This window comes from Canis aureus, chromosome 8, assembly GCF_053574225.1.
Source record: "Canis aureus isolate CA01 chromosome 8, VMU_Caureus_v.1.0, whole genome shotgun sequence".
Classification (NCBI taxonomy): Eukaryota; Metazoa; Chordata; class Mammalia; order Carnivora; family Canidae; genus Canis; species Canis aureus.
In genome coordinates, this window is record NC_135618.1 from 18,710,976 (window position 1) to 18,734,133 (window position 23,158).

At 45.5% G+C, this 23,158-nt stretch overlaps 1 long non-coding RNA gene across 2 annotated transcripts; it reads left to right on the forward strand.

The window, feature by feature from the left end:
* The first annotated feature begins 12,058 nt into the window (after positions 1-12,058).
* LOC144318422 (uncharacterized) lies at positions 12,059-22,427 on the forward strand. Of its 2 annotated transcripts, XR_013384319.1 has the most exons (5): positions 12,059-12,912; positions 14,178-14,390; positions 14,476-15,001; positions 15,951-16,070; positions 20,217-22,427. It is a non-coding gene; the product is annotated as an uncharacterized LOC144318422 (long non-coding RNA). The 2 variants fall into 2 exon arrangements; XR_013384318.1 differs by lacking the exon at positions 20,217-22,427 and having other exon boundaries at positions 15,951-17,776.
* The last annotated feature ends 731 nt before the right edge of the window (positions 22,428-23,158 follow it).

Sequence of the window (23,158 nt, forward strand, 5' to 3'; positions counted from 1 at the left end):
ACCAGAAACTTCAAGCAATCAGAAATTCTTCTGCCTTTGACTTTTAGGAGAGAATGGAAAATCTCAAGAAAGTAACTGTAAGTTGAGAATTTCTCATAACCAACCTTCAGGATATTTCTCAAGGCTTTGACAATTCAGACTAGTCTCCAGACTTTCTATATCAGTATTTGTTGTTACAGCCGATGAAAATAATTCCTAGTGGTGAATCTGAAATTCCAGAAGAATTTTTATCTTTTCATTTTTTTTCAAAGATTGTATTTATCTATTCATGAGAGACACAGAAAGAGAGGCAGAGACACAGGCAGAGGGAGAAGCAGGCTCCACGCTGGGAGCCTGATGTGGGACTCGATCCCGGGACTCCAGGATCATGCCCTGGGCAGAAGGCAGATGCTCAACCGCTGAGCCAGCCGGGCATCCTGGATTTTTATTATCAACTGAAACAGATTAAATTGTGTTCTGTGTACTCTACTTGCTATACAGAAGGAAGGGGAAAAGGAGGGAAGGAAGGAAGGAAGGAAGGAAGGAAGGAAGGAAGGAAGGAAGGGAGGGAGGGAGGGAGGGAGGGAGGGAGGGAGGGAGGGAGGGAGGGAGGGAGGGAGGGACTATATACATAGACTGGGAAGACTGAACCCCATCAAGGCCTGCAGGTCAGCATCAGAGATCTGGCTTCCAAGGGCCTGGTACATCTCTGTGTAGTCTGGACAAATGTCTAGTGTCCCCCTCGGCCTTGTAATTCCCTGGAGGAGTAAGAATCCTGCCACCTTTCTTCTCTAGCTCGTCTTGGAGGCTCCTAGATTTCTTCATTAATTAGGGTGATGACTGTGAGTCAGAGGTGAACTTCATCACTGAGGGCCAGGCGGGAGGTGGGGGAGGTCCCAGAAATGGCAGGGAGACTTGCTGGGTTCTGTCCCTGGGAAGGGGACTGGCTTTTGCTATTTGTGTATTTATACTGTATCATAGGTACCACACTTTTCCTTACTGTCTGTTATATATTAATTTTCTTGTTTGTGATACTTTCCCATGCCAAGATTTGTTTATATTTTTTCAATGTTAAATTAAATTGATTTGGGGGACACTCGGGTGGCTCATCGGTTAAACATCTGACTCTTGATAACAACTCAGGTCTTGATCTCAGGGTCATGAGTTCAAGCCCTGCGTTGAGCTCCACACTGGGCATGGAGCCTACTTAAAAATATATTTTGGGGGGCGGGGGCGCCTGGGTGGCTCAGTCGGTTAAGCATCCAACTTTTGATTTTAGCTCAGGTCATGATCTCAGGGTTGCAAGATCGAGCCCTGTACTGTGCTCTGTACTGGGCATAGACCTGCCTAAGATTCTCTCTCACTCTCCCTCTGAAAAGGAGGAAAAAAAAGAAAAAAAAGGCTGATGACTCTACACTCTTTAAAAAATAAATTAAATTGATTTGGGTAATTTTTTTTCAAAAAATAAAAGCCATTTCCTGTCTTTCCCATTCCTGCTCTCCTGTTAGTCATGCCTCACTCATACCGTAGGGTCACAGCGGGGGCCCTTCTCTGCTCCTGAATCTCCCTGGATGCTCTTCTGGGATTCACTGATGAACTATCTAGGCAACTCTACTCACACATTTCATTTCTAGTTGTGCTTAGTGACAGGAATGATTTCTGTTTTGACATTTGGAAGCTTCATTAATTAGCAATGACTTCTTCATCTCCCCTGGTTCTGGCAGATGCTTAGAGGAAGAAAAAGCCACCTTCTATTTTAAAGTGGCTTGGGTGGATAATAGGGTTTGGGCCTACAAGCAGAGACAGAGGTTAGTCAATGACAGACAATGGCAACTAGAGGTCCCGGAAGGTTATTGTGACAGTTACTGTGATGTGACCACACCTGTGTGGGGCAGTCCTGGGTATCTTGTGGGTCTCAGTATGAAAGGAAAAAGGACAGTATGAGAGGCCTGTAAAGAAACAGATCCCTTTATATTATTTATTTTTTTAAGATTTTATTTATTTATTCATGAGAGACACACACAAAGAGAGAGAAAGAGAGGCAGAGACACAGGCAGAGGGAGAAGCAGGCTCCATGCAGGGAGCCCCGATGTGGGACTTGATCTGGGTCTCCAGGATCACACCCTGGGCCAAAGGCAGGGGCTTAACCGCTGAGCCACCCAGGGATCCCCCCTTTATATTATTTTTAAGTGTGTTTTAAACATCTGTGATCAATAGATGCTGAGACAGAGGCAGTATAAATAAATGAGCAATTTCACGTTTTCGAGAGCTCAACTTAGTAAGTCTAACCCTACTTCAGAAGGTGACAGGACTCATCTGTTGCCCCCCTCTCCCTTTTCCTGTGGCTATAATTAGATACCTTGGATAATTCAAATGTATATATAATTTTTTTTTAAAAAAAGATTTTATTTATTTATTCATGAGAGACACACAGAGAGAGGCAGAGACACAGGCAGAGGGAGAAGCAGGCTCCATGCAGGGAGCCCGATGTGGGACTCGATCCCAGGACCCCAAGATCACGCCCTGGGCTGAAGGCAGGCGCTAAACTGCTGGGCCACCCAGGCATCCCTCAAATATATATTTTATTAAATGAAGTTCCACTGAACTTGTCTGTATCCCCAAGGCCTGGTGCTTAGCACATAGCTGATGTTCAATAATTATTTGTTGAATGGGATGAATGAGTGAATGTGAATAATTTACGTGATCACTCCTACCTTACAGCGTTTCCATAGTGAATCACCTATGACATTGTTTCCAAATCATGCCATCCATCTCTGCCTTTGTCCGAGGAAATGACTAGTATCTCCTCGGGGATGAATAATTTAGCTTAGAGCTCTTCTCCTGAAGGTAGTCCTCTCCAGCACGCTTGCTGCCCGGTGGAGCAGCCCCTTCTGCCCAGCGCCCTCTGTCTGTGCAGGAAGGCAGGTGCGGTTCTGGGCATTCTCTGAGCACCGCCCCCCTCGCCCCCCAGCATCTCCATCCTGCAAAGTGAGGGCAAGGGAGCTGGGAGTGCTCCAGCCTGCCCCAGATTCCTTTCTGAAAACGTGGAGAGCCCTGACCTGAGGGCCAATGTATCTGTTCGTCACAGAGGGCCTGGAGCACATGATACTTACAGAGGCCCACAAAAAATGTTTTATTTTTAATTCCTTTTAAAATCAGGAAAAATGAATATCATAATGCTTATATAATAATGATTCTAGCCCGGATTATATTCATCTTTATAGCCACATAGCTATAAAATATAATTTTTGATTCTTTTTTTTTAATGAAGGAAAGAAGTCTCCAGGGCCCACAAAAGTCCTAGGGTGGCCCTGGGTGTCCTGAGAAGAGCAGCAGCATTAGCCAAGTATTGTGCGGCCCAAGAAGGTCTGCTCCCTCAGACTCGTCCCCAGAGACCAGCAAGCTCTGCAGGGAAGAAGGCAAACCTTCTCTACCACCACCCCCGGCCCCAACCCAGGGAAGGTAACCTCCCCAGCCTCTTAAAGGAGGCACATTCTAGTAAGGTGTACCCTCTCCCCTCACTCCGGGGCCCCAAATAAGGGAAACACATCATGATCTCATTCTTTCTTCTCACCAAAAGGTGAGCCCAAGTGTGACCTCACCCCCTGACTCAAGTCATCAATGACTTCAACTCCTTTTCCCCTAAAAGGTCAAGCTCAAGCATGACCTCCCCTCAAACCCAGTAGAATCAGGCATGATGTCACTCACACACACACACACACACACACACACACACACACACACCCATACCTCTCTTCCACCCTCCTGGTGGCTGACACATTTCCACCCTGACGGCTTCTCAGGAGTGGCTCTGCCCAAAGGCGTGGGTGTCTGGCTGGAGGCTAATTCCTGCCGGCTGCAGGCCAAGCCCACCAGTCTGAAAAGCAACTCCCAGCCAATGAGAAGTCCCATCACCGTGACTCAGCATGCTGTGGCAGATGAGAGTTTACTCAAGGCTCAACAGTAAATGAGGAGCTTTTAGGCAAGTCTGGAGGGCAATATGAGACAATTTAGGATGAGAAACTAAAAAGCAAAAGGGGAAATCCAGGGCTGAGAAATTCCTAGAAAAGTAATCCCAACCTTGGCCTGGAAGAGGAAGTCGCTTGAGTCGAAAGGGCTGCTAAGTGGGGATGGCCAAAGACCTGCGGTAGCTCATGGGCCTGCAGCACTCAGGAGCCGGCCCCCTGCCTGTATTCCCTGTGTGTCCTTCTGAGCTCCTGTGCAGGCATTTATGAGGGACAGTGGCAGGTCCCCCGACAGACAGGGCAGCCCAGGAGTGTGCGGGGGAGTCAGCATCTAGTGATGAATAGTATTTGAACCTGCATCCCAGATTTAATTCATAAGAACGAAGCAAGACAGGGCACGAGTCAACCCTGTAAATAAAGTCGAGCAGGAAAAAAAAAAAAAAAAAAGTCGAGCAGGATGTGGATAGTCAGGGAGGCTGTGCGTGTGTGAGGGCAGTGGGTATATGGGAACCCTCTGCTTGCTGCTCAGTTTTGCTGGGAGCCTAAAACTACTCTAAAAACCAAAGTCCACTTTTAAAAATTGGCTGTGATTTCTTTTTCAAGTCTCTTCTATGGCCACAGAACCCTGCCTAGCATCCGCAGAGGTTGATCGTAGCACAAGAGGGAGACGGGTAAGCAGGCCAACTAAGCCATTGTATTTATGGGAGCCACAGGAAATGTAACTTTTCCTCTATCTCGATACACCCGTGGCTCATCTTCATCCCTTGTGTTACAGTTCCTCAACTGGGTACGATTGCTTTGCATTCTACAGCTCGGAAGAAAGCCATAGTAGACACTGCTGGGAGAGACAGGCTCTAACATATGAATAATGAGATCTATTTTTGCAAAAAAGGTTTTATATTCGAAGCCTCAGTTTCTTCACCTGTAACAATATTACATGTCCTACAGAGATGTCAGATGGATCAGTCTTCAGGAAACCTTCCCCATCGCCCTATTTAGAAGAGCCACACCCTGCCCTCCTGAACCCTCACCAGTACCACCTAGCACCCTTCATCATTTTATTTTTCCATCTTGATGGGAGGTTGGTTCTTTCCAAATGTACTTGCATTGTCTCGCTTCCTAAAACACACACATGCGCGTGCACGCGTGTGCGCACGCACACACACACACACACACACACCTCCTTGTATATCAAGCTCAGTTTTCTCATTGAAATGCCCTGCTGATCCTCAAAAGGGAAAGGAGAAATTCCTCAAAGTCATGATGGAGGGGTCACTGTCTTGATGCTTTGAAAGGACCAGTGTGAAATTATTTGTTCGGTTTCTTCATGTCACTCCTACTTCCCTCACACGGAGGTAGCTCAAGGCCTGGAGCTGAGCTAGTCACGGCAGCCCGTGCAGTCCAGCAGACTGTCCTGGCGTGGCTTTCCCAAGAGAAACAAAGAGAAGTCTAGTGAGTCTGCTACAGGCAAATGATTCAAGGGACCCAGCGACACATCCAGTGCGTTTATGCCAACTATAGAAAGTTGCCTCCTGCAGGCCTGTGGATTGGAAAAGTTTTCTTTCCTCAAGGCTGAAGCATCCCTGAGCCTGGTGGGAGAAGCAGGGCTATATTTCAGCCCCTCCCATCCCCTCCCTTTGTTTGGACTTCTCCGTGCAAGACAGAAACTGCCTAATTGTACCTGGTGGCTGGCTGTGTGCGAGGGGATGTTGCAGGGCTGGAGGTACATGAGGAACAAAATGCCTGACCCCTACTGTATACACCCCACAGCTAAGACCCTTTTCCTTTGCAGCCAGGGTTTAGTCTGTTGTTGCCTCTGCTCTAGAAGAGGCTAAACTCCCAGTCTTTCTCGTTCATGCTGCCCCCTAGCCACCAGCCAGCCCTGCTGGAGGCCTGTGGTGATATCAGTGCTCAAACTAGATAGAACTAGGAGGAATGTCTTTCTTGGGTTTAAAGGTTGAACAAGTAACTTGAAGCACATTTGGAAAAGGACAATGTGGTGTTATGGAAAGTAACATATACCACAGTGTATGGATGGAATCAGCTGACCTGGAATGGTGGCTTGATAAGTGTTAACTTGGCAAGGCTGAACTACATTTTCCAGAATTCCCTTCTCTGCATGTTTCCCATTAGAGTTGGCACAAGAGATGTTCTTGTGTGAGATTTGAAGAGGAGCAATGAAGCAATAGCCATTTCATAGTTGCATGTTGCCGGTAATCTGTGGCTCACCTCACTCATTCCCCCAAATAAGGGTCTTTTATTGCTGGTCTTGCCTTCCCAGGGCTCTCCACTGTGAGAGCAGTTGCTGGTGCTGACCTACCTCTCCTACCCCATTCCACACTTCCTAGTTCAAATTACTCCTACAGTTTTCTCTGACAGCTAAATAAACCAATCCCAGTCCTGTCAACTGACCTCCATCCCCTCCCAGGTGAAATAGAAGCATTTTCTCAGGGTCTTTGAGAGATGGGGGTGTTACTAACACAGGATAAGATGTGAGTAGAGCTTGTAGACCGGCTGGTGGAGGAGGTACTTTAGGGTGGTGTCCTCCAAACTGCAACATGACTGGCACCATATGCTCTGTTTGGATTCACAATAAAGGTGATTACTTACGACCCTACTAGCAGAGAATATATATATAAAGGCCTCCACTGTTTAAATTCTTTTCCAGCTTTATGGGCTTGCTGGAATATTGAGTATTCAGACAAGGAGGCTATTTACTACTCCCTCAGCTCTGTCTGTATCCTCCACTGCCAACGGCCATGCATACACCCTTCCTAAGGCACTTTCTCCCTTTCATCCTGCTGTGTTATCACCCTGTCTTCCATCTATCTTGTCAAAAGTGAACAAAGGGGTATGAGCTACCCTGGGACAGCTTGACACAAAAGATGTCCTATCAAAATTCCAGAATGTCACGATGAACTAGGTTAGAAACAGTATGATGCACTGCATTGGCTTTTCCAAAGTCAGTCTCTGGGGAATAAATATTGAACCTTTGACTCATTCACTGACAATGTGGGAAATTAAATGGATGAAGAAAAAAAAGAAGAAGAAAGGAAGGAAGAAATGACTTCTTTTTTGACCATAGGTATCTGATTCAGGGCAGCTCATGAATCTTGGACTATAGTCAGCTATAATCATGGGTGATCCCTCCAATGAAGAGGCCAAACACTGGCAAAACAAAAAGCAGATTTGGTCTGCTGCATCCATACCCTAATGGATGATGGGAAATAGATGCTCTCCAACCACCCATGGATTTCCTGGTACTTTGCTCATTGCAAAATGCCAGCTCCTTCAAAGTATCATCTCTTGCCCCTGCCAGAAAAAGCCAGCCTTTAAAAGAAACTGAATCCAAGGTCACTTACTTCCACATAAAGAGAATATTTTGTCAGCTGCCAAAATTCGTTTTTCTAATGTACTCTTACCCAGTAACTTAAGCTTGGTGTGCTGGGCAGAGTCCAACTTGGGTAATTCCATTCTCACAACCAAATTCCCTCAAGGAGCTTAAACTGGATATGACATTATTCTCCACTTCTTCAGCTATCATATTATTAATCAAAATAATGCTTTTCATCCCCAAAGCATGATGGAGATACAGGATAGAATTTCTAAAAAGGGATTATTCTTAAGAATTTAGTGAAGTTCTTTGGAAGTCAAGTCTAGACTCATTTATTCAATGAATAGTTATTAAAGTATATGCCAAGTGCTATTCTCAACACTGCAGATGCAGCAGGACATGGAGAACATTTTTGCCCTCAAAAAGTAACTATTGAAAAAAAAAAAGTAACTATTGGAGAGAAGGGCAAGAATGAAACCATTTGAGTCATGATACAGAGTTAGGATATTATTATAGGTGCAGTTGGAGAATATTGGTGGAAGGATATGATCAGCTTTGTTTTGTTTTGTTTTGTTTTTTATAAGATCACCATGAAGAGGAGAAGCCATTAAATAGGCTATCTATGGGCCTCCTAGCCTTCTGCTACTTTCCGCTGGAATTAAATCACTCCAGGATTAACTCAACTGCGGCCATAGTTTCCTCCCTACAATCCTTCAAACAGCATTGCATCTTGGTTAGCTCAAAGGACCAAGGAGGCCACAGCCCTGGTTTGATCATGTGGCCATCAGCATTGCACTATTCCATGACAAATCCTACCCTTCTTCCTCTCTAGCTGGCTGTACTTCATAGGCTCCCTTTGGTCATATAGGACACCAGACAAGAAGATAAATGAGGAAGAATTAGTTCACCTCCACTGCTCCAAGAGCTGCCTATGATTTCCTGAAGGTAGTTCTGTGGCAAAATCAAGGAGCAGAAGTATCTCTACGTATATGTGACTTATTGAATGATTCTTAGAAGTTCTTCCAAGAACTTATTGATGTATGATTGTGCCAAGTACTGTTGGAAGGGCTGGAAGGGAACTGATATCCTGCTTCTGCTAAATGGTCACTGATCCCACGGAAGCCCATTGCATCATTAGTAAGTCCCAGTAATCAGAATATGCCATGTATCCTCTTCCCTCTGACTATAGGTCTGTTCTTGCATGACATACAGAGCAATCTCATTCCTTCTCCTCATGACAATCCTTCAAATAATTAAAAACAGCTTCTGTGTCCCCTTTCAGTCTTTCCTGCTGTAGGCTACACATCCCTAGATTCCTTCAACTGTTCTCAGATGGCATAATGTCATAGGTGCCAAACTTTCGAATTGAAAAGGACTTCAGAAATTCAAGTCCAGATCATCTTCTTTACCCAGGAGGAAGATGGGATCTAGAGGACTGGAGTACAGCTGGCAGGGGGTGGGTTCTGCCCAGAGTCACCTGGAAGTAGCAGATCCAGAACTTGAACCTGGATCTCTTAGTTCCAGTCTAGTGCTTTCCCCATATATTTCAGCAACCCTTACTATCCAACTTATCTTGCTCTGGATTTCTTCCAGATTCTTAGATTTCTTCTTTAAATGTAGCCCCTGATGCCAAACCCACTTGCAGGCGTGTTCCAGCCAGCCAAGAGAATAAGGCAGTTGTTATCCACCTTATAGTAAACTCTATACATCCACTAATGCTACTGGGATTACTTTAGGTTTCTTTGGCAGACCCTGATGATTTATATTGTGTATGTAGTAAATTAAAACCATTTGTATGTTTATCTTTAAATTGAAATATGTCAAGTAAGTTACTTTTCACCTTGTACTAGAATGGTTCATTTTAAAATTAACTTAGGTATAGGATTTTATATTGAACCCTCCTAAATATCTCTTTGTGAGTTTAGATATATTCTTCTACGTACTTAAGGTGTTTTTTTAATGTTAATTCTCCTATCGTGCATATTAACTAGCCTCCCATGTTTCGTGAAATCCATAGACTCAACAAGCACACTGTAGCAAAGACAGTTCTTGCCAAATATGCCATGTCCTCCCCTACTTTTCCCAGACTCTCTTGTAATTGGATTGGAATCATATGACTACCTTTGGCCAATAGATTGTGAATGAAGGTGATGTCACTTCTGGGTCAAGTCATTAAAGAGCCAATGTGATTCTTATATTCACCTGATATAGAGATCTTGCAGGCCACGTGGTTCTAGATGCCATAACTTCAGAGGAGTTTACATGAGCCTGTGATGATCCATTAAAGATTGTTAACAGTATTCCATTAAAGTCTCTATATCCAGCTACAAATTCAATTTATTGCCCAAAGACATCATAAATGACTGAATTAAATGCCTTGTTAAAAGCCAAATATATGAAGCCCCAAGGAGCATGGTAATCCATTGTAGGATATTAAGCGTAGGTGTGCTATACTCAGAGTTGAATTTTAGAGCTGCATGGGATGGGGTGTGATCGGAAGGAGCTGGGATTAGGAGGAGCAACTAAGAGGTTGGCTTTTGAATGTCTGGAAGAGGAATGTGATAACTGGAGCCAATACGATCTTACAAAGAACAAAGTTTTGTCGATCATTTCATTTCTACTCTTTCCAGCGTTGCTAGGCCAGCGTAGCAGAGAGAACCAAGGCCACAGTCCTGGCCTGTGACCTGCTGCTCAGCTGGCCCTGTTCCATTCTCTCTCTCTCTTCCAGCCATTTGTACACTTGGATTTACTTGCATTTACTTGGATGCCTTGAGGATTCCCTCTGGTGCTGGGCTTTTACATGAGTCCTTCCTTCTGTTTAGTATGCTTTCTTACCCTGTCCCCCTTTCTAGCCTAAATCCTCAAACTTCAGATTTCAAGTTTTTCAGGGAGGCTTCTGAACACCCCCCCTTCTAAAAAAGTTAGATCTGTTTAGACCATTTGCCCCATACCTTTCCCTTTGCAGAACATTCAATACCCCTGAAGTCACCACTTCTGACAACATCACTTGCTCTCTCCTTGAGACTTAAAATTCTTTGAGGACAAACGCTATCTCTGTGGTATTTGCAACTGAGAACATAGTGCTCAGTAAGTATTCACATAATATTTGTTGAATGGGATTATCTAATAATTTGTTCTGGAAATGTGCCAGAAATCAAGATTAACTAAATAGATTATAAATTTTAAAATCACCTCTTCTTATCCTCTGCTATTATCCAGATTCTGGGTATTTCCTCTTTCCTGCAGGGCTCAGTGTTGACTGACAATGATTCTCTCAGTTTTCTGGGGTTGTCATTGCTTTGGTGCAGGGATCTCCAAACTACAGTGCAGTCCAAATCTGGTTAGGTGCCTGTTTCATAAATAAAGTTTCATTAGAACAGAGCTACATCTGTTCATTTCCAAGTCACCAATGGCTACTTTCACAATACAAAGACAGAGTTGAGTCGCAACCAAGACCATGTGGCCCATAAAATCTAAAATATCACCTTTATAGAAAAAAATTTACCAACCCCTCGTGTAGTGTAAATATTTTAACTCATTTAAGACAACTAGGTGATTTCTTTCTGTCATCTCATCTATATTTGACTTCTTTTTTTTCCCTATCTTTGAGCTGCCTTTTTACAATTTGAAATTTATTCTTTCATTAAAGAATTCATAACAAAATAGACAGATGTCTACTATCATCTAGTGATGTATCTTCTGTTTCATGTGGTGTCTCTACTACATTTGTCTCTTTATAATAAAAATCATTTACTAAAAACAAAAATCAATATTTTCCTTTCTTTATTCAATTCACATTTTCTTTTCTTTTCCAATTTTACTGAGGTATATTTGTAGGGTTTTTTTAAAGATTTATTTATGAGGACAACTGGATGACTAACTTGGTTAAGCATTTGACTCTTGATTTCAACTCAGGTCATGATCTCAGGGTTGTGAGATACAGCCCCACATCAGGCTCTGTGCTCAGTGGGGAATCTACTTTTCCCTCTCCCTTTGCTCCTCCCTCTGCTCATGCACTCTCATGCTCTCTGTCTCTAAAAATAAATTTTTATTTTATCTTTAAAAATTAAATTAAATTTATTTTTAGAGAAAGAGAGTGCATGAGCAAGGGAAGGGTAAGAATCTCAAGAGGACTCCATGTTAAAAGCATGAGGCTTGATCTCATGACCCCCAGATCATGAGCCAAAACCAAGAGTCAGATGCTTACCAACTGAGCCACACTTATTGAGGTATATTTGACATATAACCTTGTAGAAGTTTAAGGTATACAATACAATGATTCCATATATGTATATATTGCAAAATGATCACCACAGTAAGCTTAGTTAACATCCATCACCTCTTCCACATTTGTTCTTCTTTCTCTACACATGTAACAAAGCTCATTTCATTGCCCTTAGAATTTTTATAAGATGTACTTCACTCTTAGCTTTCTTTTACAAGTTATATTCTTTGTTGACTCTGTACCCCTTCCATCAACAGTTCTTCCACCACCAATGACTCCTTATAGTAAGAACTAACCAAAGAGCTCTCTTTGCAGACAGAATAATTCCTTCAGGATCGCTTTTACTTGTGTTACCAGAATTTTATTTATTTTTTTAAAAGATTATTTATTTATTTATTTATTCACGAGAGACACACAGAGAGAGAGGCAGAGACACAGGCAGAGGGAGACGCAGGCTCCATGCAGGGAGCCTGATGTGGGACTCGATCCTGGGTCTCCAGGATCAGGCCCTGGGCTAAAGGCAATGCTAAGCTGCTGAGCTACCCGGGGTTCCCCCAGAATTTTATTTCTGAGAGTTATCTATGTCTCATGGTTGGATCTTTCTATTATACCTGTGAGCTTTTGTATTTCTTTTCCAGAAATTCCCAAATTTTATCTTTTTTTTTTAAAGACTTCTTTATTTATTTTAGAGAGAGAGAGTGAGAGTGCATGTGCACATGCATGAGTAGGTGAGGGATAGAGGAAGAGGGAGAGGGAGAGAGAGAATCCAAGCAGACTCCGCACTGAGTATGGAGCTGGATGCAGGCCTTGATCCCAGGACCCTGAGATCATGACCTGAGCTGAAATCAAGAGTCAGAGGCTTAACTGACTGAGCCACCCAAGTGTCCCTCCAAATGTTATCCTAAGAGTTTTGAAAGCAGGTCAGAAGCAGCGCTCAATTTTTGAACTCTCAGATCAGAATCTACTATCTTTCTACAGTTCCCCAACCAGTTCTCCTACTTGGTCAGTGTTATGGGTTGAAATATGTCCCCCCAAAAAGATATGGTGAAGCCCTAATCCCCAGTACCTCAGAATGTAACCCTTCTGGGAAATACGGTGTTTATAGAGGTAATCAATTTAGACAGAGATCATAACCCTATGATAATGATATCTTTATCTCCAAAAAAGAAGAGAGATTTGGACACAGGGACAGACATGCCATAGGAAGAATGCTATATGAACTTGAAAGCAGAGATGGGCTGAGCATCTGCAAGCCAATGAACACCAAAGATTCAGAGCAAACACCCAGAAGCTAAGAGAGAGGCATGGAACAGATTCTTCCGCCCAGGCTTCAGAAGGAACCAGTTTTGCTGACACCTTGAACTTGAACTTCTAGCCTCTGGAACCGTGAGACAATATGTTTCTGTTGTGTAAGTCACTCAATTGTGTGATACTTTGTTAGAGCTGCCCTAGCAAAGGAATACAGTCAGAATCAGCCCACAGATGCGAGAGTTTGCCCACTGATTCCAATGTGAAATCTACTGGTTTTCCTGCTCTAGTTCATCCCATCAGAGCCCATTAAAAATTCTCAGACTTGAGACATAACCTCCAGAGGTTTTCATTTCAGTAGCTGTAAGGAGAAGCCTGGGAATCTAATTTTTATTAAACCTAAGAGGCAATTCTGAGGTATGAGAAGTAGGAAGGACTTAACAGACTTTGTGTAGTTTAGTCTCCTTCCTGGCCCAGGGCCATAGCACATCTGAAAACTGATGGATCTGCATCCCCTGCTGAGCTCAGCCAGGATCTGATGGCCTCAGTGGCAGCCAGTGGGATCTGGTGCTGCCTGGTGTTCCTTGGGGGCCCATTCTCAGGACCAGGTCTAAGCTGGGAGCCTGCTATTCTCTCAGACCCTCGTTAGCCCTCCCTCTGAGAAGAGCCCTGACCCTAGACCCCAGACTGGTGGCTAAGCCACTAAACTCAGGACAGATCTCCCAAATGACTGTTCACTCTCCTGCTTCTTGAGCAACCTCTATCAATTTCCAAGTGTGCTCTGGTTATTTGGGGGGAATCCGGTGCCCAGCATGGGAAATATTCTCAGTAAGTGGTAACTGACTTATGAAGGGCCCTTCTCTGCCCTCTAGACACTGGAGTTTACCTGTGAGTTTTTGTGTTCCTTTTCCAGAAATTCCCAAATTCCCTGGCTGCCTCTCCATAGCCAAGCCCAACTATTTGGGGGGCACAATGTGCTGAATCTTGTACTATGCACATCCCTTCTGGCTTTCATGTTAGGCTTACAGTCTAATGAAGGATACAAAAAGGTACATGGATGCACATTATCTGTGAGTACAGGGTTCTAAGGGCAAGGAGGTAGAGCACCTGACCAGGGTCTGGAGGGTCTGGAGGGTCTGCAGGTAGGGAAAACAGCTTGAAGAAGTTCCCATTTAAAACCAAGACCAAAAAAAAAAAAGCCAAAAAAAACAACAATAAATAAATAAATAAATAGTTATTACATAACATACCAATATATTTTCTTAATGTTGTATAATGTTATATATAATATTAATATTATATGACACATAATGCTAATATATAAATGCACAGTAATATATTATTATTAACATATTAATATAATGTCAAGAATATAATACATTATCAATATATTATTTATTGCAATGAATACTTATCCATGTTACAGGGGTTGGGAGGAAGGAGACACATTCAGCCTCAAGGGCCAGAGAGAGCATGATGGTTTCTGGTGAGGGCAAGTAGCTGGAGGTGTGGGCAGGAGCAAGGGCTTCCCAGCCCCATCATGTCCCACCGGAGATCTTGCCCTGACGAGACTAAAACTGACAGATGGCTCCCACTGGCCATTTGAGAGCACGTCCCCCGCCGACCAAGCCCAGGGAAGGTGGGTGCATTTCAACTGCCCCTCAGCCCATCTGTGCCCCGTTCAGGCTCCGACTCTCCTCTTGTCTGCTCTCTTCATCCTCCAGATTTAATGTCTCTTCCACGCGACTCAACCAGCCTCACGAGCCGCAAAAATCATCTGGTACTGGTACTGGCTGGCAGCTTCCCGGCCCGATGACGCTAACTGTTGGCGATGGGACTCGGCCACCAGGCCCTGCAGCGCCCTCCCCATCCCTGACCACCCAGGATGTCCCGACCGGCGGCCTGCAAGGAAATGAATTCCTGGCTGGAGGGAAACAGCAAGAAGTTTCTAGCCGTCTAGAATTCACATGAACAACTCAAGAACTCCAGACTGGACATGAGACTGGGCGTGAAAGCCCCTCCTCGGGTGCCAGGGATTTGAACTTGCCTGTGATGGACGTGATCACCTGGACGGCTTCGCACAGGTGCGCTCTCGCACTGCCAGTTACACCTTCCCACTTAGAGGACTGTATTACTCAGCACACAGGCAGCTACCAGGGAAAGCGGTGGCAGGAAGGGAAGGCGACCCTTTCCTCACTAAGCAAAGGAAGAGGTGTGAATCTGGGGACCACAGTCTGGCCCTGATTGAAGGTAAATCACCAGCTGATCAGAAGGCTGTGGATACCCGGAGAGAAGCCTCAACAGGCAGCTGGACTGCATGAGGAAGAGGGAAATTAGAGAGGGCACAGGGGTGCTGAGCAGGGACAGGGCTCGGGGAAGAGGACGGGGGTGGCTCCGTCCTGCCCAGGTGACAGAAGCAGGGAGGGACCTGTAGGAAGCGCTCTGCAGCCAGGACAGCGCCCCACCGCCCACTCCAGGCTCCCAGCCCCACGGCCCTAATGAGCTCCTTATTGCAACACAGGAAGTATCGATGGCTTCTGCTCAGTGAGGAAAACCTGTTTTAGGTTATGTGCAATCTGGAAGCTTCTCACGTCCCACCACAAAAGCCACTCTCGTAAAAAGCACTCTCATCCCCGCAATCTATAGAGACAGAGTCCATGCAGACGTCAGGGAGAGATAGCACCGCCTACCCCCCCCACCCCCCCCCACCCCCCCCCCCCCCGCCCCTGTCTAGCAGTTTCTGCAGCGAGCAACCACTGAAAGAAGCAAACCCCTATGAACTGAGAGCTCTCCGCAATTAGTGCAAGGGCCTCGGGCCAAGGAAGGACAGAGTGGTGTAACCAGGAAACCAGGGCGCCTCTGTGTGTACCCAAAAAGATCCCCTCTTCCTCCTGCAGATCGAGGGAGAGAGTCTGGCCGGCCTGGGAGGAGGTGACTGGGGCAGAAACGGTGGGGGAGAAGGATGGTGGCTGCAATTTTTGCACTAGTGATGGACGTGAGTTTAGCAAAGAACAGACAGTGGATGCCTTAATCCCACAGCATTACTGTCTCCATAGCGCTGAGCCCTGCCCTACAAGCTTCTGTAAGGCCTAAGCAAGGCAGCTGTGTGCGCTCATTGTCCAAGGAGAGAACGCAGAAAGCATATGTAGCTGCTGGGTTAGCTCAGCAACACTCCACCCTCATTTCCCTTGGGTTCCAGCCCACAGGCCCTGGAGATGCTCTCACAGGAAGGAACTACTGGGGGAATGGGACCCGGTGACCACGCCAGTTACAGAAGGAACCATTCCAGTGTGACACAGCAGAAGACACAAGAGGATGGGTAATACAGGACAAAGAAAACTGGGAGGAGAAGTTGGGGAAGAGGTTTTTAGCTTCTGTAAAGTCATTTCTTCAGCCACACCCAATTAAAGGTGTCACTAATTCCCTAAGACGGAGGCATTTTAGCTTATGCCACACTGGATGCTTCTGGAAGCTGATTGGGTGGATACCACATTTGGATGTTATTGATACAATACAAGTTGTTTAGCTGACCGGATCCAGTTCTCATTCCACATGGGGAGTTAGTCACTCTCAATACAGCTTTTGATGACCCCTATACAAGTCAGGATTAAAGAACCCACTAAAGCTCTGGGGGTGCACAGAACTGACACGGTCAAGATTACAGTGTTCTGAGGGCAAATTCCAGGTAAGTAGTCCCTTTTATCAAATGTGTCCTTGTAGCTCCCTGCATATGACACCCGCCACAAAAGCCAATTTACCTCAGACCACTAACGGGGGTGTCACACGTAGCTTACACTGGAAAAGGAAAAATTCAGAGATTCTTTGAACTGGTTTGGGGCCAACTTTTAGATGAGGACAGAAATGAAACCGAGTTCACTTCATCTGGTGTTAACATGAACGTTAACATGCCAAATATCTGAATCACTGACTAAAAATGAGAACAAATTGGAGAACTAAAGGGTGTGACTGGGAGGAAGAATGATGCCGAAGAAAAGGATGTAAGAACATGAGGAACTCATGTTGCCAGCTGCTTCCCTAATGGACAAGAAATATGAAGAGCACACAAGTAGGCATTCTGGAGCATGAGGGCTTTTTGGTTTTGTTTCTGTTTTTATTTTTAAAGATTTTGTTTATTTATTTGAGAGCAAGCAAGAGAGTGCCCAAGCAGGGGGAGCGGCAGGCAGAGGGAGAGGGTCAAGCAGACTCTTCTACTGACAGGGAGCCCAATGCGGGGATCCATCCCAGGACCCTGGGATCATGATCTGAGCTGAAGGCAGATGCTTAACAGACTGAGCCACCAGGTGCCCCTGTTTTTGTTTTCTTAAAGATTTATTTATTTGAAAGAGAGAGAGAGAGAGCATGAGCAGAGGGAGGGGCAGAGGGAGAAGGAAACTCCCATCTGAGTGAGGGGCTCGACTCAGGGCTCAATCTCACAACCCTGAAATCATGACTTGAGCTGAAAGCAAAAGTTGGACTCTCAACCAACTGCACCGCCCCCTCACAGGTGCCCCTTGGAGCGTGAGATTTTAAGAGACCTTCAACAAGGATGCCTGGGTGGCTCAGTGGTTGAGCATCTGCCTTCAGCCCAGGGCATGATCCCAGAGTCTGCGGATCGAGTCCCATGTCGGGCTCCCTGCATGGAGCCTGCCTCTCCCTCTGCCGGTGTCTCTGCCTCTCTCTCTCTCTCTCTCTCTCTCTCTGTGTGTGTGTGTGTGTGTCTCATGAACAAATAAATAAATAAATAAATCTTAAAAAAAAAAAAAGACCTTCAACAAAACTATCCTTTTTTGGGCCACTATATCTTCCCCCACCCTCCAAACAATTCCTGCTGGTGAGAGGCGTGTTTCCAGTAATCCCTTAAATTCATTCAATCTTTCATCTCTGGCATCGTAGATGTGAGGATGGAGGGAATAAAATAAACATTTGGTTCCCACAGACCCAAGAAGTACAACCTACTTCTCTTAAGGCATCTCTGTTCTGTTTTCCTAAAGACGGCAGAGGAATCCCAAGAAGCTAGAATGTGCCCTAAAGGAGCCAATTTAAAGCATTGCATCTACTTAGTTCCTAGGATTCTAGGTTGGAAGAAGTTTTATTTGTGAACCTTGCACCAGCTGTAGCTGCCCCATTTTTCCACATAATTTTTTCTCTGCAACCAGAAAGTATAAGTAAAAGTATATCCCAAGCAAGAAACATTTAACAAGGTAAGACTTTAGAACTGCTCTGGTTAAAACTTGCTCTCCAAAAATTCTGCTGCAAGAAAAAAAAATACAGTCCTTTCCTAAAACTGATCAATATTCACGTGATTCCCATCAAAATCTGAGCAAGTTTCTTTGCTGGCCTTGACAAGTTTATTCCAAAATTGATATGGAAAGGAAAAGGCCCTAGGATAGCCAAGACAATGTTGAAAAACAAGAATGAAGGGGAGAAATCACTCTTCCAACATTAAGGCCTTACGTATAACTACAGTATCAAAAAAGCATGGAGGGAAGAGGCACATAGTTCAGTGGAATGGAATAAAGAACCCAGATCTAGAGCCACACAAATATTCCCCCGACTAGTTTTGATAAGGGAATAATAGCAATCTGATGGAGGAGAAATAGCCTTTTCAATAAATGATACTGGAAAAATTGGACCCAAACCCCACACCTAATACAATAATTAACTCACAATGGATCGTGGACTCACATGTGAACACAGAACTATAAAATTTGTAGAAAAGAACACAGGACAATATCTTTGGGATCCAGGGCTAGGCAGAGTTCTTAGACTTGACCCTAAAAACATGATCTATCATAGAAAAAATTTACAAATTAGACCTCATCAAAATTAAACACTTTTGCTCTGTGAAAGATGCTGTAAAAGGGTGAAAAGACAAATAAGAGGCTGGGAGGAAAGATTTATAAATCACGCAACCAACAAAGGCCTTGTGTCTAGAAGACATATAAATAACTCTAGAAACTCAACATTTAAAAAAATGGATCCAAGGCATCCTTCAGCACCACGTTTCAGCATGTATTCTTTTTTTTTTAATTTTAAAAAAGATTTATTTATTTATTTTGAAAGAGAAGGGAGCAGGGGAGGGGCAGAGGGAGAGGGAGAAAGAGAATCCCAAGCAGACTCCCCACTGCGTGCAGAGCCCAATGAGGGACTTGATCTCATGACCCTGAGATCATGACCTGAGCCCAAATCAAGAGTCAGGCACTCAACCAACTGAGCTAGGCCACCTGATTTAGGATCTTGGGGGTTTGGTAAAATGCAAACTCCTGTTCTTCACTTCAGAAATTCTGATGCCATAGATTTGAGTGGGGCCTGAGAAATCTTTCTTTCTTCCTTCCTTTGCTCCTTTTAGAAATCTACCTTTAAAACAAGCTACTCAGGGATGCCTGGGTGACTCAGTGGTTGAGTGTCTGCCTTTGGCTCAGGTGGTGATCCCAGGGTCCTGGGATTGAGTCCTGCATCAGCCTCCCTGCGGGGACCTGCCTCTCCCTCTGCCTGTGTCTCTGCCTCTCTCTTTGTGTCTCTCATGAATAAATAAATAAAATCTTAAAAAAAAAATAAAACAATCTACTCAGGGTGTCTGGCTGGCTCAGTTGGTAGAGTATGCAAGTCTTGATCTCAGGGTCCTGAATTTGAGCCCCATATTGGGGGTAGAGTTTACTTGAAAGAAAGAAAAAAAGAAAAAAAGAAAGAAAAGAAAGAAAGAAAGAAAAGAAAGAAAGAAAGAAAAAAAGAAAGAAAGAAAGAAAGAAAGAAAGAAAGAAAGAAAAGAAAGATCAAAAATCAACAATGAAAAAAATAAAACAAGCTCCTCAAGAGATTTTTTTTTAATTATTATTATTAAAGTTTAAGAACTCCCACAACTATTCAATCTAGTGAACTATGAAGGAAGAGCCACATTGGGAAGGAAATCGGGATTGAGCCACTTGTGCCCTGAAGAGGCAAATAAGAACAGAGACTATTAAAAGACTAACAACAAACCACAAGTGTTACAAAGAATTTCTAAGGAGCAACGACTCTTGATTTATCGGATGTAAATGAAATGATGAAGTGGCCCTCCCCACACACTCAAGTATACAAGTATTAGGAGAACTTGTGGCGTATGGAGAGGCTTTAAAAAAAATCTCATAGCCATGCTGCTCGAGGGGCCTGGTGTTCGGAAAGCACCTGTGAGAGCCCAGGAAAGACCGTGTGCTCTGAGGTTGGGCATGTACTTTAGCCAGTTGGGGGACACTCATGACCCAGTGTTTCTGGGCCTATGGGGGGCCCGCAGCCAGGGACCCCAGCTATGAGGGGTGAAGGCCTGCCTCCGGCTTCTCCAGCATCACTTTCTCTCACCACCCTTCCCACTCACTCCCACGCAAGTACACATACACACAGGCCTAGAGATGAAAGAGCAGCTCCTTCTCACCAACCCCCCAACAATCCATGTTTCTGCCTTCACCATTGTGCTTCCAACCCTTCACAGGTGGCCAAAGGAGAGCCCAAGGATAAGGCAACATGACCGAGTGCAGACACAGGTTGAAGCCAGGCGCCTGAGCAGCTGGTGAGTAAGAGGGCTGTCCCCACATCTCGGGGAAATGTGACGGAGGCCAGCCTGGCAAGGAGATAGAGAAAACTGCCAGGGGAAGGTGAGGCAGGTAGCTGTTAACCCCTCAAAAAGGGAGGTGGCCTTTAGAAAGAGCTCGACCAGCGCACAGAGCTGCTGGCCGGGCGGGAGGACGCAGACACCTGCGTCTCAGGTTGGGAACGGCCCATCTTCGGCTCCAGGCCCCAGGCTCCTGAGATGGCCTTTGCTCTGCGAGCCTGCTGCCCAGTGGCTTTTCAGCGGCTTTTCGGACCGCACAACCCACGCCCTGAGCTTTCCAGCCTTTGCTCACTGGCGTCTTGCATCTCGGCTCGGTCAAAACTGATGGGAGCTAATTAGTGCTGAGGCAGAGACGCCAGTTCACTTCCCTGCACCTCATCATTTGTTTTCCTTGTTTCCCGGAGGCATGCTTAGGTGCGCCACGCTCTCCCAGGCATGCACGCGTATTTACACGTGCACACGCCCCCCTCGCCCCCACACACTCACACACGTGCACCTGTATGCGTGTATATACGTGCACACATATTTACACGTGCACCACACACTCGTGCGCACCGGCCCAGGCCGCTCCAGCCGCGGGCTCCTGCAGGGTCTCTAACCTGGGCGCCCGGGCACCTGGGACAACCTTACGCCGGAGTTTCCCGGCTCCCCCGGCACCTGCAATCCTCAAGTCATCCCTCCACCTTCCGCCCCGTTTCCACCCACTGTCAGTGGAGCCGGAGACCTTCCAGCCCTGCGTGTCCGTGAAAAGCGACTGTTGGAGACCCAAGCCCCGACGTTCCAGGGCCTCGCCGGACCGTCAGCGCCCCTGCGCCCCAGGCTGGCTCGGCCGAGGCGGGGAAGCCCTCTGGTGGCCGCGGCCGATGTGACAACAGGCTCCCAGGCTCGGTGCTGCGGGGACGGCGCTCCCAGTGAAGACACAGTCTGCGAAGTCCCTGCGGCCTAAATGCACCCTCCCCGTCGCCCCCAGGCCTCACCAGGTCCCCGCAGACAGCTGTCCCCAGGCCCGCCGAGCTCTGTCTTCGCGCCCAGGCGGGGTGGGCCGCCGGGGACCCTGGCCCGGACACTCAGGGGAGGTCCCCCGAGCTCTCTGCTGAAGGCTTCCAGGCTCCGGTGGCGGCTCTCTGGTGGAGATGGGCCAAAGGGACCCTTCCTTGAGAGGCACACCCGTCTCAGGACAGGTCGGGCAGCACTGGCACACACAGGCTGGAGCTGTCCCCTTCCCGGACCGTGCTGGTGCTGAGCCACTTTCTGGAGGTGTCCTTCCTCCAGGTACCCTGTTCCTCAAAGGTACCGCGCTCAGGAAAAGATAGAGAACCACAAGTCTTCTGGGCAAAAGTTCCAGCATCCACCGTCTGGCCTCGAACGTCCTTTCTAGCCTTAGAGTTAAGTATAGTGTCCGGGTCAGGGGCTAGAATTAGACGGCCTGGGCTAGAACCCCAGGTCCCCAACTTATTGGCTATGTAACTGTGTGGAAGGTTCTAAATCCTTCGTTTCTATGCAAGGTGGTTGATATTTTATTTTTTTACTCTTTATTTTTTTTATTTATATATATATTTTTTGGTGGTTGATATTTTAATGAGGTAGCCTGTGTATCGGCCTTAGCCTGGTGCTTGCCACACAGTCGGTGCCCAATTGACGACAGCTGTCACTAGTACTCCTCGGTCAACAGGCCGACTGATCTGCTCACAGGTCAGACACATGCTTGCACTTTCCATCTCTGCACTTTGGCTTGTGACACTTTATTTGCCTGGAATGTCCTCTCCCTGTTCTCTAATGTCAAGACCTCACCTGTTCTGCTGAGCCCAGCTCAAATTTCTTCACCTGCTTAGGGAACTGAGCTAATCCTGGACTTAGGAACCTCACGCGTTATTGTGAGGGGAAACAAATACTTTGTGATAGTGCAGCGTATAAACGTATACGTGTGTGTCATAGAAAAATGTGCATGATATTTTATTGCTTGTACAATCATTCTACAAAATTAGATAAAGCCTTATAATGTGTATTCCTGCATTACCGGAATAGTTACTCAAATTGTTTTGACATTTTGCTTCTCTGCGTAACTACATAATAAATGCCATGAGGATAAAAGCTCTGTTTTATACTTACATTGTCCATAGAATGTATCTTACATGATACTTTCGCTATATTAGGTACTCAGTCCTCATTTCGTTAAGAAGTAACTGCATCTTTTATAAGAGTAGTAACATATGTCCTTGTCCCTTTTTTTTAAATTTTTATTTATTTATGATAGTCACACAGAGAGAGAGAGAGAGAGAGAGGCAGAGACACAGGCAGAGGGAGAAGCAGGCTCCATGCACCGGGAGCCCGATGTGGGATTCGATCCAGGGTCTCCAGGATCGCACCCTGGGCCAAAGACAGGCGCCAAACCGCTGTGCCACCCAGGGATCCTGTCCTTGTCCCTTAAAGCAGTTTTCCACTCATTATCTCATGAGCTTTGATGATCTAACTTCTACAATATCCCTAAAAGAAAAGCAAAGCCTAGGCCTATTTCATAGGGAACTTCTTATTGGAAGCAGGTTGTGTTATTTATATGTGTTATATCACAATAACACAATCTCCAAATGGAAAGATCAAAAAGGGCAGGGGGCAGGGAGTAAATTTTTTCAAGTATGCCTATACTGCGTTTATTTACAAATCATTTGGAATTTAGCCTATAAATTATATTCTGAAGTCTCAAAACACTTTCACTGTACATTTCAAAAATAAGTGGTGTCCCACAATGACATACCACTGCATACCCATTAGAATGGCTAAAATATATGTAAAAAACAAAATTGACAATACCAATCATTGACAAA